This window comes from Arachis hypogaea, chromosome 10 (assembly GCF_003086295.3).
Source record: "Arachis hypogaea cultivar Tifrunner chromosome 10, arahy.Tifrunner.gnm2.J5K5, whole genome shotgun sequence".
Taxonomy (NCBI): Eukaryota; Viridiplantae; Streptophyta; class Magnoliopsida; order Fabales; family Fabaceae; genus Arachis; species Arachis hypogaea.
In genome coordinates, this window is record NC_092045.1 from 52,453,373 (window position 1) to 52,462,330 (window position 8,958).

Sequence of the window (8,958 nt, forward strand, 5' to 3'; positions counted from 1 at the left end):
TCCTCATCAGTTTTTAGCTGTGTTCTTGCAAATCTTTGACACTGTCAAGACTAATGGGGTTGACCCTGAGGTCTACAGACTTATGCTATTCCCTTTTGCTGTAAAAGACAGAGCTAGAACATGGTTGGACTCTCAACCTAAAGAAAGCCTGGACTCTTGGAAAAAGCTAGTCAATGCCTTCTTGGCAAAGTTCTTTCCACCTCAAAAATTGAGTAAGCTTAGAGTGGAAGTCCAAACCTTTAGACAGAAAGAAGGAGAATCCCTCTATGAAGCTTGGGAAAGATACAAACAATTAATCAGAAAGTGTCCTTCTGATATGCTTTCTGAATGGAGCATCATAGGTATTTTCTATGATGGTCTCTCTGAACTATCCAAGATGTCTTTGGATAGCTCTGCTGGAGGCTCTCTTCATTTGAAGAAGACGCCTACAGAAGCTCAAGAGCTGATTGAAATGGTTGCAAATAACCAATTCATGTACACTTCTGAAAGAAATCCTGTGAACAATGGGACTAGTCAGAAGAAAGGAGTTCTTGAGATTGACACTCTGAATGCCATATTGGCTCAGAATAAAATATTGACTCAACAAGTCAATATGATTTCTCAAAGTCTGTCTGGAATGCAAAATGCACCAAGCAGTACTAAGGAAGCTTCATCTAAGGAAGAAGCTTATGATCCTGAGAACCCTTCAATGGAAGAGGTGAATTACATGGGAGAACCCTATGGAAACACCTATAATCCTTCATGGAGAAATCATCCAAATTTCTCATGGAAGGATCAACAGAGACCTCAACAAGGTTTCAACAATAATAATAATGGTGAAAGAAACAGGTTTAGCAATAGCAAGCCTTTTCCATCATCTTCTCAGCAACAGACAGAGAGTTCTAAGCAGAATAACTCTGACCTAGCAACCATGGTCTCTGATCTAATCAAAACCACACAAAGTTTCATGACTGAAACTAGGTCCTCCATTAGGAATTTGGAGGCACAAGTGGGTCAGCTGAGCAAGAAAATTACTGAACTCCCTCCTAGTACTCTTCCAAGCAACACAGATGAAAATCCAAAAGGAGAGTGCAAAGCCATCAACATGGCCGAATTTTGGGAGGAAGAAGAGGCAGTGAACACCACTGAGGAAGACCTCAATGGACGTCCACTGACCTCCAATGAGTTCCCCAATGAGGAACCCTGGGAATCTGAGGCTTATAATGAGACCATAGAGATTCCATTGAACTTACTTCTGCCATTCATGAGCTCTGATGAGTATTCTTCCTCTGAAAAGGATGAGTATGTCACTAAAGAGCAAGTTGCTAAATACCTTGGAGCAATCATGAAGCTGAATGACAAGTTATTTGGAAATGAGACTTGGGAGGATAAACCCCCTTTGCTCACCAAAGAACTGGATGACTTGTCTAGGCAGAAACTGCCTCAAAAGAGACAGGATCCTGGGAAGTTTTCAATACCTTGTATCATAGGCACCATGACCTTCAAGAAGGCCTTGTGTGACTTAGGGTCAAGTGTAAACCTCATGCCTCTCTCTGTAATGGAGACGTTAGGGATCTTTGAGGTGCAAGCTACAAAAATCTCACTAGAGATGGCAGACAATTCAAGAAAACAAGCCTATGGACTTGTAGAGGATGTTTTGGTTAAAGTTGAAGACCATTACATCCCTACTGATTTCATAGTCCTAGAGACTGGGAAGTGCATGGATGAATCCATCATCCTTGGCAGACCCTTCCTAGCCACAGCAAAGGCTGTGATTGATGTTGATAGAGGAGAGTTGATCATTCAAGTGAATGAAGAATCCTTGGTGTTTAAGGCTCAAGGATATCCCTCTGTCATCATGGAGAGGAAGCATGAAGAGCTTCCCTCAAAACAGAGCAAAACAGAGCCCCCACAGTCAAACTCTAAATTTGGTGTTGGGAGGCCACAACCAAACTCTAAGTTTGGTGTTGAACCCCCACATTCAAACTCTAAGTTTGGTGTTGGGAGGTTCCAACATAGCTCTGAACATTTTTGAGGCTCCATGAGAGTCCTCTGTCAAGCTAATGACATTAAAGAAGCGCTTGTTGGGAGGCAACCCAATGTTTTATAATTAACTATTTTCTTTTGTTATTTTATGTCTTTTGTAGGTTGATGATCATGAGAAGTCACAAAATCACTGAAAAAAGCAAAAACAGAATGAAAAAACAGGAAGAAAAATAGCACACCCTGGAGGACGCACCTACTGGCGTTTAAACGCCAGTAAGGGTAGCAGATGGGCGTTTAACGCCCAGTCTGGCACCATTCTGGGCGTTTAATGCCAGAAAGGGGCACCAGACTGGCGTTAAACGCCAGAAAAGGGTAAGGAGCTGGCGTTAAATGCCAGAAATGGGCACCAGCCCGGCGTTTAACGCCAGAAATGGCTAAAAACGCAATTTTGCTTGCCATTTGGTGCAGGGATGACTTTTCCTTGACACCTCAGGATCTGTGGACCCCACAGGATCCCCACCTACCCCACCACTCTCTCTCTCTTCTTCACCCATTCACCAATCACCTCAACACCTCTTCCCCAAAAGCCCTTCACCTATCAAATCCCATCTTTCTCTTCACCACTCACATCCATCCTTCATAAAACCCCACCTACCCCACCACTCTCTCTCTCTTCTTCACCGATTCACCAATCACCTCAACACCTCTTCCCCAAAAGCCCTTCACCTATCAAATCCCATCTTTCTCTTCACCACTCACATCCATCCTTCATAAAACCCCACCTACCCCACCATTCAAATTCAAACCACTTTCCCACCCAAACCCACCCATACATGACCGAACCCTCCCTTCCCCCTCTCCTATATATACCCTCCTTCACTCCTTCATCTTCACACAACATACACACCACTTCTCCCCTTCTTGGCCGAAAACAAAGGCCATTCCCTTTCCCTTCATTTCTTCTTCTTCTACTCTCTTCTTTCTTCTTTTGCTCGAGGACGAGCAACCTTTTAAGTTTGGTGTGGTAAAAGCATTGCTTTTTGTTTTTCCATAACCATTTATGGCATCCAAGGCCGGAGAAACCTCTAGAAAGAGGAAAGGGAAGGCAAAAGCTTCCACCTCCGAGTCATGGGAGATGGAGAGATTCATCTCAAGGGTGCATCAAGACCATTTCTATGAAGTTGTGGCCTTGAAGAAGGTGATCCCCGAGGTCCCTTTTTCACTCAAAAAGAGTGAATATCCGGAGATCCAACATGAGATCCGAAGAAGAGGTTGGGAAGTCCTTACCAACCCCATTCAACAAGTCGGAATCTTGATGGTTCAAGAGTTCTATGCCAATGCATGGATCACCAAGAACCATGATCAAAGTGTGAACCCGGATCCAAAGAATTATCTTACTATGGTTCAGGGGAAATACTTGGATTTTAGTCCGGAAAGTGTAAGGTTGGCATTCAATTTGCCCATGATGCAAGGAGATGAACATCCTTACACTAGAAGGGTCAACTTTGATCAAAGGTTGGACCAAGTCCTCACAGTCATATGTGAAGAGGGCGCCCAATGGAAGAGAGATTCAAGAGGGAAGCCGGTTCAACTGAGAAGGCATGACCTCAAACCCGTGGCTAGAGGATGGTTGGAGTTTATCCAACGCTCCATCATCCCCACTAGCAACCGGTCCGAAGTTACCATAGACCGGGCTATCATGATTCATAGCATCATGATTGGAGAAGGAATAGAAGTTCATGAGGTTATAGCTCAAGAGCTTTATAAGGTGGCGGACAAGTCCTCTACCTTGGCAAGGTTAGCCTTCCCCCCATCTCATTTGTCACCTCTGTTATTCAGTTGGAGTTGACATAGAGGGAGACATCCCTATTGATGAGGACAAGCCCATCACTAAGAAAAGGATGGAGCACACAAGAGACCCCACTCATCATGAGATCCCTGAGATGTCTCAAGGGATGCACTTTCCTCCACAAAACTATTGGGAGCAACTAAACACCTCCCTAGGAGAATTGAGTTCCAACATGGGACAACTAAGGGTGGAGCATCAAGAACACTCCATCATCCTCCATGAAATTAGAGAAGATCAAAGAATCATGAGAGAGGAGCAACAAAGACAAGGAAGAGACATTGAGGAGCTCAAGCACTCCATAGGATCTTCAAGAGGAAGAAAGAGCCGCCATCACTAAGGTGGACCCGTTCTTTAATTTCCTTGTTCTTTATTTTCCTGTTTTTCGAAAATTAATGCTTATGTTTGTCCATGTTTGTGTCTTGTGATCATTAGTGTCTTAGTGTCTATGCCTTAAAGTTCTGAATGTCCTATGAATCCATCACCTTTTTTTAAAAAAAAAGTGCTTAATTGAAAAAGAAAAAGAATTGCATGAATTTTGAATTTTATAACAGTTTAATTATTTTGATGTGGTGGCAATATTTTTGTTTTCTGAATGTATGCTTAAACAGTGCATATGTCTTTTGAATTTGTGGTTCATGAATGTTGGCTCTTGAAAGAATGATGAAAAAGGAGACATGTTACTGAGGATCTGAAAAATCATTAAAATGATTCTTGAAGCAAGAAAAAGCAATGAAAAAAAAAAGAGAAAAAGAAAAAAAATTCGAAAAAAATATAGAAAAGAAAGAAATAAAGTTGTGATCTAAGGCAAAAAGAGTGTGCTTAAGAACCCTGGACACCTCTAGTTGGGGACTCTAGCAAAGCTGAGTCACAATCTGAAAAGGTTCACCCAATTATGTGTCTGTGGCATGTATGTATCCGGTGGTAATACTGGAAGACAGAGTGCTTTGGGCCACGGCCAAGACTCAATAAGTAGCTATGTTCAAGAATCATCATACTTAACTAGGAGAATCAATAATACTATCTGGATTCTGAGTTCCTAAAGAAGCCAATCATTCTGAATTTCAAAGGATAGAGTGAGATGCCAAAACTATTCAGAGGCAAAAAGCTAAAAGCCCCGCTCATCTAATTAATACTGATTTTCATAGATGTTTTTGGAATTCATTGCATATTCTATTCTTTTTATCTTATTTGATTTTCAGTTGCTTGAGGACAAGCAACAATTTAACTTTGGTGTTGTGATGAGCGGATAATTTGTACGCTTTTTGGCATTGTTTTTAGTATGTTTTTGGTATGATCTAGTTAGTTTTTAGTATATTTTTATTAGTTTTTAGTTAAAATTCACTTTTCTGGACTTTACTATGAGTTTGTGTGTTTTTCTGTGATTTCAGGTATTTTCTGGCTGAAATTGAGGGACCTGAGCAAAAATCTGATTCAGAGACCAAAAAGGACTACAGATGCTGTTGGATTCTGACCTCCCTGCACTCGAAGCGGATTTTCTGGAGCTGCAGAAGCCCAATTGGCGCGCGCTCAACGGCGTTGGAAATTAGACATTATGGACTTTCCAGAAATATATGATAGTCCATACTTTGCCCAAGATTTGATGGCCCAAACTGGCGTTCAAAGTCACCCTCAGGAATTCCAGCGTTAAACGCCGGAACTGGCACCAAAATGGGAGTTAAACGCCCAAACTGGCATAAATGCTGGCGTTTAACTCCAAGAGGAGTCTCTACACGAAAATGCTTCATTGCTCAGCCCAAGCACACACCAAGTGGGCCCGGAAGTGGATTTTTATGTCATTTACTCGTCTCTGTACACCCTAGGCTACTAGTTTTCTATAAGTAGGACCTTTTACTATTGTATTTAGGAGATCTTTCAATCTTTGGATTATTTTAGATCCTTTGATCATCTTTGGACATCTAGTTCTTAGATCATTGGGAGGCTGGCCATTCGGCCATGCCTAGACCCTGTACTTATGTATTTTCAACGGTGGAGTTTCTACACACCATAGATTAAGGTGTGGAGCTCTGCTGTACCTCGAGTATTAATGCAATTACTATTGTTCTTCCATTCAATTCCGCTTGTTCTTGTTCTAAGATATCACTTGTTCTTCAACTTGATGAATGTGATGATCCGTGACACTCATCATCATTCTCACCTATGAACGTGTGACTGACAACCACCTCCGTTCTACCTTCGATTGGGTGAATATCTCTTGGATTCCTGATACACGTTGCATGGTTGATCGCCTGACAACCGAGTGCTCGCCTGACAAACGAGCCAGCCATTCCGTGAGATCAGAGTCTTCGTGGTATAGGCTAGAACTGATGGCGGCATTCAAGAGAATCCGGAAGGTCTAACCTTGTCTGTGGTATTCTGAGTAGGATTCAATGATTGAATGACTGTGACGTGCTTCAAACTCCTGAGGGCGGGGCGTTAGTGACAGACGCAAAAGAATCACTGGATTCTATTCCGACCTGATCGAGAACCGACAGATGGATAGCCGTGCCGTGACAGGGTGCGTTGAACATTTCCACTGAGAGGATGGGAGGTAGCCACTGACAACGGTGAAACCCTTGCTTAAGCTTGCCATGGAAAGGAGTAAGAAGGATTGGATGAAGACAGCAGGAAAGCAGAGAGACGGAAGGGAAGGCATCTTCATACGCTTATCTGAAGTTCCTACCAATGAATTACATAAGTATCTCTATCTCTATCTTTATGTTTCATTCGTTTATCACCATACCCATTTGAGTTTGCCTGACTGAGATTTACAAGGTGACCATAGCTTGCTTCATACAACAATCTCTGTGGGATCGACCCTTACTCGCGTAAGGTTTATTACTTGGACGACCCAGTACACTTGCTGGTTAGTTGTGCGAAGTTGTGTTTATGCCATGGTATTGAACACCAAGTTTTTGGATTCATTACTGGGGATTATTTGATTTGTGAAAAGTATTGATCACAATTTCGTGCACCATTGGCCATGCCGGTTTTTACAGGAGATTCATTAAGGACTTCAGTAAGGTAGCACTACCCTTATCCAGACTATTTCAGAAAGACATTGAGTTCGAGTTCAGTGAGGATTGCAAACAAGCGTTTGATAAGCTAAAGACAGCCTTGACTCAAGCTCCGATTGTGAGGGGACCAGACTGAAGTCAATCATTTGAAATCATGTGTGACGCCTCCAATCATGCAGTAGGACCAGACTGGCTCAACATGAAGGTAGCAACCCTTTTGTAATTGCTTATGCATCTAAGACTTTAGATGCTGCTCAATCTAATTACACTACTAGTGAAAAGGAGCTTCTAGCTATTGTTTTTGCTCTGGATAAATTCCGAACCTATTTACTTGGTACTAAGGTAGTAGTGTACTCAGACCATGCAGCTCTAAAATAATTATTAGCTAAAAAGGAGTCTAAACCAAGGCTACTACGTTGCATGCTACTGCTACAAGAATTTGATCTGAAAATTAAAAATAGGAGTGGTAACCAAAATTTAGTGGCTGACCAGTTGAGTCGCCTTGAGTACTGGTGCACGAAATCACAATCACACTTTTGTAATTCCACACAACTAACCAGCAAGTGCACTGGGTCGTCCATGTAATACCTTACGTGAGTAAGGGTCGATCCCATGGAGATTGTCGGCTTGAAGCAAGCTATAGTTATCTTGTAACTCTTAGTCAGGATATCAATAATTCTCAGATTTAATTGTAAAAAGTAAAAGAACATGAAATAAATACTTGTTTTGCAGTAATGGAGAATAGGTTGAAGTTTTGCAGATGCTCTATCTTCTGAATCTCTGCTTTCCTACTGTCTTCTTCTTCATGCACGCAAGGCTCCTTCCATGGCAAGCTGTATGTTGGGTTTCACCGTTGTCAATGGCTACCTCCCGTCCTCTTAGTGAAAATGTTCAACGCACGCTGTCACCGCACGGCTAATCATCTGTCGGTTCTCGATCATGCTAGAATAGGATCCATTGATCCTTTTGCGTCTGTCACTACGCCCAACACTCACGAGTTTGAAGCTCGTCACAGCCATTCAATCCCTGAATCCTACTCGGAATACCACAGACAAGGTTTAGACTTTCCGGATTCTCAAGAATGGCCGCCAATGGATTCTAGCTTATACCATAAAGATTCTGATTAAGGAATCCAAAAGATACACACTCAATCGAAGGTAGAATGGAGGTGGTTGTCAGGCACACATTCATAGGTGAGAATGGTGATGAGTGTCATAGATCATCACATTCATCAGGTTAAAGAACAAGTGGTATCTTAGAATAGAAGCAAGCGTGATTGAATGAAAAACAGTAGTAATTGCATTAATTCATCAAGACACAGCAGAGCTCCTCACCCCCAACCATAGGGTTTAGAGACTCATGCCGTAGAAGATATAATATGAAACGTGTAAAGTGTCATGAGGTCCAGATACAATAGCAAAAAGTCCTATTTATAGTGAACTAGTGACCTAGGGTTTACAAGAATGAGTAAATGACGTAAAAATCCACTTTCGGGATCCACTTGGTGTGTGCTTGGGCTGAGCATTGAAGCTTTCATGTGTAGAGACTTTTCCTGGAGTTAAACGCCAGCTTTTTTGCCAGTTTGGGCGTTTAACTTCAACTTTTGTGCCAATTCTGGCGTTAAATGCCGGAAATTCTAAAGCTGATTTGGAACGCCTGTTTGGACCATCAATTCTTGGGCAAAGTATGAACTATTATATATTGTTGGAAAGCCCAGGATGTCTACCTTTTAACGCAATTGAGAGCACACTAATTGGGCTTCTGTAGCTCCAGAAAATTCACTTCGAGTGAAGGGAGGTCAGAATCCAACATCTGTAGTCCTTTTTCAGCTTCTGAATCAGATTTTTGCTCAGGTCCCTCAATTTCAGCCAGAAAATACCTGAAATCACAGAAAAACACACAAACTCATAGTAAAGTCTAGAAATGTGATTTTTAATTAAAAACTAATAAAAACATAATAAAAACTAATAAAAACATAATAAAAACTAACTAAAATATACTAAAAATATACTAAAAATAATGCCAAAAAGCGTATAAATTATCCGCTCATCACAACACCAAACTTAAATTGTTGCTTATCCCCAAACAACTGAAAATCAAACAGGATAAAAAGAAGAGAATATACTATAA

General features: G+C 41.6%; 1 non-coding gene across 1 annotated transcript; it reads right to left on the minus strand.

The window, feature by feature from the left end:
- Positions 1-214: 214 nt before the first annotated feature.
- LOC112719113 (small nucleolar RNA R71) lies at positions 215-322 on the minus strand. Its single transcript, XR_003161428.1, has one exon. It is a non-coding gene; the product is annotated as a small nucleolar RNA R71 (small nucleolar RNA).
- Between the last annotated feature and the right edge of the window lie 8,636 nt (positions 323-8,958).